This window comes from Dromaius novaehollandiae, chromosome 7 (genome assembly GCF_036370855.1).
Source record: "Dromaius novaehollandiae isolate bDroNov1 chromosome 7, bDroNov1.hap1, whole genome shotgun sequence".
In the NCBI taxonomy this organism is placed as follows: domain Eukaryota; kingdom Metazoa; phylum Chordata; class Aves; order Casuariiformes; family Dromaiidae; genus Dromaius; species Dromaius novaehollandiae.
Window position 1 is genome coordinate 4,613,587 of NC_088104.1, and position 7,133 is coordinate 4,620,719.

Consider the following 7,133-nt stretch of genomic DNA (forward strand, 5'->3'; position numbering starts at 1 on the left):
CTGTTCTAAGGGGGGACAGATCATTCTCGGCATTCAGTAGGGACATAGCAGACTGCATGGTCTTAAGGCTGTAGAAACAAAGAAATACTGCAAAGAATTCTAGAGTACATGAAAGCAGAGCTCAAGTAACAGTAAAATCTGAAAAAAAAGACAGTTCTTGAGATTTCCATGATCTGCGTGATCTTCCATGATTTGCATTAAGAGCAACACACTGTCTCATAAGGAAAGAAACATCAGTGGCTGTCTCATATACCAAATCCAGCTCTATACCAAAACCACTCAGTTAAATGCTTAAAGAAGAGAGAGGGTAAGTCACATGAGGGCACATCATACCATTGAGATTGCAGTCCAGTCATGACCATTACAACACCAAGTAAAAATAAGTTGAGCAAAACTCAACTTATCAAAAAAATATAATTTCATCAACTCAAAGAGGCATCTGTTTCTACAAAGATGGCCTTGGTAGGATTTTTTAAATCCAGAATAGAGGTTTTGGATAGCAGGAGGGAACAGACAAAGTCGTTCCAGGATCTCACCGGTCGCCTCATGGTTACAAATCCAGGACTCGCAGGAGGCTCAGGTTCAAATCCTGACTCTGAACTTAGGGTGCCCTCACTGATGATGGTGTCCAGCAGGAAAAACACGCTTTGTAGCCTTTCCCCATAACTTTTTATAGGGAAAAAAAAAATCACGGTTTTTATTTTCTCTCTCACAAGACATGGAAACAAATTTAAAGATTTCAAAATTTTTCATGAAACAGAACTCTTGTCTCTGGCCAGCCCTAACTACTGCACTGTGCAGTGGTTCAAAGGCATACTGTTCCTAAGAGTGCTGATATCATGAACTTCTCAACTTTTGTATGAACTTTACGGGTTCTTTTTAGACTTGGTCTTTAGTACACACAATACATTTTCATATGACAGCTTGCAAGCTTGGAGCAGCTTGTTCACCAGAGTTCAAGTCCCCGGCACATAGTTCATTGCAGCTCTAATGAAAAAAGCACAATAATTGGGCCTGCGTTGCTAAGATTAGACATTAGTGGCCATATCAAGAAGAGAAATACCTGCAGATTAGCACAGCAATTTGCTTCTCTAAATCTGAACCTTCTAATCTCTCTCTCTCTTTTTTTTTTTTTTTTTTATTAAGTAGCAGCCCATGAATATGAGGAAAGAATTAAAAGTACATTTACTAAGTGATTTCTAAAATACTTCAGCATGTGTTTTTAAAAACTGACAACTCATTAAAATATAGTTAATAAACATTACTCAGAACTCACTGCCTTAGATTAACAGTACTCTAAAATCACAGGCTTCCATTGGTTCAGTCTATGCACAGCTGCAAGAGTAACGCTGACTGGTGTTCAGGGCCTGGTTAATAAAGCGTATAGTGGGCAACTCAAGGTTTACCGTGTATTGGTATTTTCTTTCTGCAAAATTATTTCGGTTATATCTGCAGACAACATTAAAACTTAGCAGGCTGGCAAGTGAGGCGATGCACAGAAGTTGCTGTGAAGCAGTGTGTGCAAGGAGGAAGAGCCCCACTTCCACTAAGGGTTTACTGAGAAGAAGTATCTCCTTCTCTATGGGCAGCTTACTCAAACCACATGTGGCACAGCCCACAGCTCTTACACCCCTAGTCAAGTATTTCAGGCAAGCTTTGCAGTTTGCTTGGGCCTGAAATATCTTCACAATGGCAAAGACACTGGATCCATATACATTGTGCCGGTTAATGCTACCTGCCAGGGGCTCATTAAACTTAAATTAAAATAAGGACTTGCAACATTAGCTTTGCTGGTGGAATGACCAGCTTTCAGATTCATTGGCCAAGTGAAAGGCTGAATTTACAAAATAATGACATCAAGTGGCAGGGACTGCACTGGGAGTCCTTGGCTTTGAGTAATTACTGAACACCAGAGTAGTAGGGCTGCAACTAAGCCAACACACCTCTAATGGCAAAATGGAAACAAAGATATGAAACATGATAAGATTTAAGTGGAGACTTGACTCTGAAAACAAGGGCTGACTGCAAAAATAAAATAAAAAGCAAAAGAGGCAGCAACATTTCTCATAGTGACACCTGAAATTATTAGCCATTTAGTCAAATCAAGTCATGTGCGAGTTCCACCAATGACAAGTTTTTAAAATTTCTAATGTGAATATCAAGAAATTTCCCCTCTTAGGAGCTCTGTTCTGAGCCAACTGGAACTAACTGCTTTTCCTAAACTTACTTTACACACCTCAACCAGCTCAGATATTGCGAATGAAGCAAACTCCTGTGAAGCTCTTCATCCTGGGCGGCTGTGGACCACACGCGGCTGCGGGGAGAGCCTTCTCCTCCCTCTATGGCACAAGGTAGCTGAGCAGTCAAATTTTTGTTGTTTGGGTGTCGGGGAAGGGTTTGATGAGCGTGTTGCTGTTTCAGGCTGCTCAGCCTCTCCTTGTGCTATATCCCTTCACCCTTCTGGCTTTTCCTATCCCTATATGGACACTGCACTTCAAAACATGACACGAGAGGGCTGGAACTGTGAAAAGAGTCAATGTGTTTTAAAAATGAAAACATTACTATTCATAGCTGGCTCAGTAATATAGTCAAAAAAAATCATGGCCTAATCGAAACTGTGCCCATCTAACTTAAGCTAAACTAAACATTTGCAAATGCTCTTAATGACTATTTTTAACTACTTGAAGGATTTAATGGGCAGTTTTCTTTTCTTCTTCTTTTTTTAATAATAAATTAGTTGCTATTCAGAGATGTCTGTAACCCAATGGTGACTTTAATTTATGACATCTCTTAGACATCCAAATTTGAACACTGAACCATGAGGGAGATCCAGATCCTCCAACTAGTTTTATATTTCAGCCTTTTAAAGTAACGTGGAGTTCAAAGCCCTTTGTCTATCCTCCTTTCACACTGCCACTTAGGCTGAAGCAGGAATAATGCTTTGCACCCAGCAGCTAAGATTGTGTGAATGATACCGCTTAAATTAGGCTTTCAGGTCTCTTCTGGGACAGGTACACCAAACCCACCCAGAGCCAGGGTGAAGCATTTTGGTGCACCAGCCCTTCTAGAAACAGCATGAACCTGCTGACCTTCTCCATGGCTCACCCCAATGCACCCAGGTGGACCCACGAGGACACGGGGCTCATCACAGCCTCCTTGGCGTGAGTCCACCAACAGCAGTGCCGGGGCAGGGAGTGTGCGTCGCGGCTGCGAGCCAGCTGCCAACCCATCGCAGACGAGCAAAACAACCTGTTTAGGGAACAGCAAAAAGGATCTTTGAGTAAACAACAAGCGTGGATCAAGATCTTGTTTTCCTTTGTCCCATGGACGCTGCAACGCGAGGCAGAGCCCCAGCCCTCTACCTTCTTCTCCGGGGTCTGGTGGCACAGAGCACCACTGCTTCCGCTGGAGGAAAACAAGCCATCAATGCATAAACATGTGAACAATATTCATCGCCCACTCCTAGCCGTGTTGAAAAGAAACCTGTTGTGGTTAAATGACTTGGTCAGTTCTTTAGGGATTTTCCAAAGTTTCCTATAAAAAGAAATCTGTGGGAAATGAAAGATTGCATAATCACTAACACATGCCAATTCATATAAGCCTATTATCTTTTATGGCATTTTGTACTCTATTGTCCTTACTCCAGTGAATTGCTATCTTACAATTCTTTTCCCTGTTAAATTATTTACACATTTTGCTCTCTCCAGTCCTTTTGCATCAATAAGATATTTAGCATCTACATTAGGAAAGAAAGCAAAGACAAAGGGTCTCTTATCTATTTTTCACATCATGATTTTCTCACCTTCACAGGAGTATTAAGAAAATAAAATCCTTGAAAATGGGAAGGACCTTTTCAAATGAGAAAAGACAGTAATATTAATTGAGTTTTAAAGCCAAAAAGTCTTTTTTTTTCCTTAAGACACATGCATTTTGACAGACACTTGCTAAGGTCCTGGATAAAAATGGCCGACATTCATAGCTTTAAAATTACATAGTCCCTTGAAAATGCAGAAAGTTGCCTATGGGTCATCTAAACACTTTTTAGAAATAGGCCCCAAAAGTGTCTTAGAAGCCTTAATCACACTGTATTTCAATTGGATTTAGGTTGCTAAAACATAGACTTCAATAAGAGTTTCAGATCCTTAAAACTTTTCGATTTTGGCTTTTAGGAGCCTGACTTTGCCTGAAAGCCAGCCAGGACTTCACCTTAGAGTTAGCATTGAATCATGTTTTTAGTGGCGTTTTTCAGCTCTGTGCTCTTCCCAAGAACAACTAATTAACAAATGTATGAATCACAGCTAAGCGGTCACCTTTCCAAAAGGTGTGGCCTCTGGCCTTTCTGTATTTTAAAAATAAGTAAGGGAAAAGGAGAGGAAGATTTTGACTGAGGAGCCACAATCTTGTTCCTTTAAAATGCCCTAGATCCTGAAAGTAGTGATCTTGACTACTACTAACAGCGTAGCTCTAGGATCAGAGCAAAGCCCAAATTAGCTGCAGCAATCTTTAAATTAAGCTGGCTTGAAGAGGTGACACTGGTATTCGTGCAGCAACTCAAACAACTGCAACAGAAATGGACTTCAGCCTTATCCTCTCTTTAAGCAATCCTGAGATACTGATGTCTGAGACTCCTTTTCCCTCTGAACAGCAAAACAACAGCCTGTTTTATCACATGCATATTTAGCAAGGCCTGACAAGCATGCTAAGGCAGCAAGAACCTCTCTGCATTTGCCTCTAGTTGCAGCAAGTTTACCAGGGGCGTATCGGCAGCGACGGCATGCCAGACTAGCAAACGCGTCCCTGCAAACCATGTCATCCCTTCCAGAAAAGCATTCTTTCCACTGCCGAAATGAACTGGCGTTTACAAAGATAGCCGTTTCAGTCATTCCTTTTGTTTCAGATGTGTTCTCTAACATACGCGTTCCGGCATCTAGATTGCATTTTCTTTTAATTAGAAATAATTTGCAAGACTGCTTGCCAGTGTTCACACCCCGCAAACGCGTGCCTGTTGCCAAGGGCTCCGGAGCACCTCCAGCACTTGTCTTCCTCGGCCAAGACCAACCTTTTCGTGTGGACAGGTGCCCAGAAAAGTTTATGGACAGTCATAAAGTGCATCCATCTTAAATCATTACTACCCTGATATGCACCAGGGGTGCAGATGGGAGGGTCCACTCCCTTTCTTTCCTTCTCCAAGGCCTATATCTTCTTTCCTCAAGTCTCCCCACAAAATTGGGTTGACTCATATTTCTATAGGTCATATAAGATCTTGCTTGGTTCTATGCCTTCCCATTAGCTAGACTACCAAACTATTCAGTCTCTTGGTAACATTTTAAAACATTTTATCAGCCTATATAATTTTATAATCAGTTTGTTATTTTCACTAACAAAATGTAACTGATCAGACACCTAATGCTACTTAAGTGCACATAGATTTTTTGGTGGTTGAATAATAACATCTGTTTTGATTTTCCAACCACAAAAGTGCGTTTAATCTGGCCTTCCTTTATTTGAACTTTTCACATCTGCTCAGGCCTGCTTCCCATAAACTAAAAACCAGATCCTTTCACAATGTCGGAAATTTACCTGCACCAGTTGTTGTCCCAGCTCCAAAGGCTTCTTTATAGGAGCCAGATAAAAATGTCAAAAGACCAATAAAAATAGTCTTAGTGCACTGTATATTTATTAAACATTACTATTTATTTCCTCCTTCCCAAATGGTTGATATTCACAGGCCTAATCCTGCAAACCCTACTTTCATGAACGAATTAATTTACTTTCATTGAATAAAGTGTAAACAATACCCACAGAGGATGGTGCCCCACGTTCAATACAAAATTCAGAGATACACTTGAATACAAAACATTACAATATCAGCTACAAACTCAGTCAAACTATAGGGATGGCCAAATCCATCGTGCTTTCAGGAACTGAAAGAAGTCATAAGAAGAATTTTGCATGCCATTCTCAGGGCTATTTAAAAAGACTTGATAGCGGATTATGGAAGGTTTGACTCGTTCTGATCTCCTCAAAGATGGGTAAAATCAGGCAGGAGAACAATCCTAATCATAAGCAGTTTTCCCTTTTTTTTTTTTTAAACTAGACATATATGTGAATAGCCTTTTTCCCCGCTATTCGACTTGCATCTGCGGGGAACTCCTACGTCGCCGCGCTCCCCACAGCCGGAGCTGCGTCTGAAGCAGACCTGCAACACGGGGCCGCTTTGCTCAGCAGATGCTCCTGCAGCGAAGGAGAGGGGACTGCTAACGAAGCAGCCCAGGATCCAGGCTTGCCTTGCCTCGGCATAGCGGGAGCACCTCTTAACTTCAGCATGTCCTACCTCTGCCGCAAGCAGACAACAAGATTTCATTACTTTATGATATTCTGAATCTTGAAGAAAACTTACATTCTGTGATTAGCAATCTCATTAAGGAAACCACCAAAAAAACCCAACCTTTTATGAAGCCAAAACACCACTAGCACCAGCGTCTCAAATAGACGTGAGATAGGAAATCACAGCGAGGACCACAGTGGCTTTGGGAACAGATGGAGAGGAAAGACAATATCCACACGCTGCCCTTGATTTACACCTTGATTTCCAACTTGTGCGCAAAGGATTGAAACTGCGTCATGACGGAACAGTGGTGAGAATCACAACGAACTTAACAAGTCAGAAATGGATTAAAAAGCACTTTATGGCTTGTTAAAGAAATCCCCCTGTTCCTCAGAAGCATTTTTAGCATCTTATTAGCGGTATTTGATCGGACTAACATATTGACTAGTCATTTGAATAGGAGATGAATCCTTTCTGATGGATCACAAAGGGAGTATAAATTCAAATGAGGCACTTCTCCAAATTTTTATTTTAGTATAACCCCAAAGAGCCAATAACATCTCTAAAGGTTTTTTCTGTGCCCCACAAATGACTATCCTAATAACGTTTTAAATCACACATCTTTTCCTTCCTTAGAAGTAATCGTTTTATTTATATTTAACCTAAGTGAAAATGAGTTTGAAGTTCTCTTTTACCTGCTCTCTGAAGTGCCCAGTGCATATTTGGCTTAAGAAAAAAACTCAGAGCCACTATCTACTTCTGCCTTTTTTTCAACTCTCTTTCATGGAACCAAGACTTTACCATC